The sequence below is a fragment of the Uranotaenia lowii genome, chromosome 3, assembly GCF_029784155.1.
Source record: "Uranotaenia lowii strain MFRU-FL chromosome 3, ASM2978415v1, whole genome shotgun sequence".
NCBI classification, from domain to species: Eukaryota; Metazoa; Arthropoda; class Insecta; order Diptera; family Culicidae; genus Uranotaenia; species Uranotaenia lowii.
Genome location: NC_073693.1, coordinates 367,724,286 through 367,726,802, shown reverse-complemented (window position 1 = coordinate 367,726,802; position 2,517 = coordinate 367,724,286). Strand labels below are relative to the sequence as shown.

Sequence of the window (2,517 nt, the reverse complement as noted above, 5' to 3'; positions counted from 1 at the left end):
GTAGAAAAGCTTTTCTAAAACAGATTCTGACTGTTGTATTTGGATCAATTTGCTTATTGAGCTTCGCATTACCTAGAATCAGATTTCATTTTCGTTCACAGACGACTTTCTTTTTTTTAGAGAGACCGGTAAGGATACCATGATAACTTTTTTTATCTGATTACTAGCATTGTACTCTAGAGCAGTGCTGCAAATTTTCAGTGTCAGTGAGAAATTATCAGCTGACTTTATTGCAGTGTATCGGTCAGTTCAACGCCTACTTCACGGACAAAACCAAACTACTCACTTGACTACCCACTACTGGGTAGATATATATTAACCCCAAAGTACGTTGTTTCAAGTGGGTAGTTTTAATCTACTGAGAGCTTTTCATCATAGTACCCACTGGCTGGGTACCCTCTTTTTCATCCGGCATTTTGTATCGTTGGTTTACGCGTGTGTTTAGTATTTTACAAGTCAGAAGAAATTTTTATAAAATTTAGACCAAATTCTTAACTGCATTCCGGTCAGTTGTTGAGAAGTAGTTTCCGGTAAGTCGTTTAGAATAATTTCTTATTTTACATTGACATTATTACAGCTTCAGCTGCGGTTATTGATCCAAATTTTACTTTTTTTTTGCAGGGACAATTTCCGCGGCTTTGATTACTCGTCTGCTACAGGTCTGATACCACCTATGTCTCCCACCATCAAACTTTGTTTTCCGGCGAATATGTATCCAATCAATCAAGTGAACCAACTTCCTCCAATACCGAAGACTTCCCGAAATCTGCCAGTTCCTGTGGGAACGGGAAAAATAGCATCAGCAAAACTGGAAAAGCCTTTCGAGGCAGAAGGATTCGGATATGCTGATTTTACGGAACGGGAACCCGAAAATCTGTGGAGCTATCGGAATTTACCGCAAGAAGTGCAGGTTTGGATAACAATTCTATTCAAAACTTAAATTTAAATTACTTTTTTTAATAGCATTTATGATTTTAAGAAATATGTTAAAAAAGAAATCCTTATCTGATATGTTTGAATCTCTGCATAGTCGGATCAAACGGTTAGAGGAGGTCATGCATTTCTGGCAATGGTCCCGCTCAGAGTACCCCCACTCGGATTAAGTCCGCCAGGCGCTGTGTCACTAAATAATCGAAAGTGTCAGAGATATCGATATCGACATTGCCAATGGTGCTTCTTTCGGTGGAAAGCGAAGGGACGGACGAATTTTTTTCTACAGCAGGTTAACCAAGTTGCCGGGAAAGTCCGAGGGAGTGAAATACTGCCTGAAAAGTTATTTTCGCAGTGTCCTGGAAAATTCATATTAAGGTAAAACATTTTAATAAATTAAGGAAAACAAAAATAAAGTAGAAAAATTGTTTATTTACAGGGAAATTGTTCTACCACAATTTTAACACCAGTAACACAGGCAGCAGTCTATTACAAACGAGCAGCTAGTGAAGCCGCCAAAGCAGTTCCCGCTGCCACGGTTGGTGCTAAAACTCGTGGTGATTCTTCGTTTTCTGCCCGTTTGTATCACCTGCACTGGCTAGTGCTAGCGATTCGAGTATGTCTGTATCTGTATCAGGCGTTACTTCAGGTCGACACAAAATTTCTCGTCTGCTTTGGAACAGACCATGGATTCGACGTTGGCAGTCATTGAAGTTCCCGTTAATCCCGTTCCGAAAAAAGAAGAGGATTAGCCCGCACCGACAGAAAAGGAACCGGTAGTATGTTAAGTATTGAAGATATGATGAACTGTGCCAATAGGAAAAAATCCTCAGATAAATAAGTCAAAATATCTATTCAAAAGGTGAAATTCCTTATATATTGCTGATTAATTTTTTTAAAATATATTTTCGATAGACTAGAACTTTAAGTAAAAGATCCTGATTTTAACTGCAGACGAAGATAGTATAAATGAATCGAAAAATAAAAATTTATATGACAATACCAAAAAGTATGAAGATATTGTATTGTGTGGAAAAATGATCATATTTATCCAATTCTCCGCACTCAATGAATCGCATAACATTCGTTGTATGAATTATGTTTTAGATTTCAATAGTAAAGTTGAAATGATTTGAAATCATTTTGGAGAAGGTAATTTAAAGAGTGCCAAATATTCATATTATTAAATAAATTACCTTTGGAATAACAAAACATTGTAGAAGTTTCTCATTTGATGTAAGGAAGTCTGAGAAAAGTGTAAACCATATTAAAACAGTAATTTTCCGATTATTTTCCCATTTTTATGCTTTTTTTCGTAAAATAACGAAGTAAGTCATTTTCACCCACTGGGACCTTAAAGCACAACTACCTACTTTTAGGTTGTAAGTAGAACCTACTAGTAAGTTCCTGCACTGAGGTGGCGATTTACGTCAAAAGTACCTAGAGTGGGTAGTTTTTTTCTGTCCGTGTTGATTCATACGAGAATGAACAGAAAGCTCAGTCCTGAAAGCTCTCTGCACACTCATTCACCAATCGCAACATCGGTGCTCAGTATACATTCAGGCTCTTTGCAGGTTCATGAGGTTA

The 2,517-nt window shown here is 37.2% G+C and overlaps 1 long non-coding RNA gene across 1 annotated transcript; it reads left to right on the top strand.

Moving 5' to 3' along the window:
* Positions 1–415: 415 nt before the first annotated feature.
* On the top strand, positions 416–1,292 carry LOC129750746 (uncharacterized). Its single transcript, XR_008738478.1, has 3 exons — positions 416–530; positions 622–910; positions 964–1,292. It is a non-coding gene; the product is annotated as an uncharacterized LOC129750746 (long non-coding RNA).
* Positions 1,293–2,517: the final 1,225 nt, after the last annotated feature.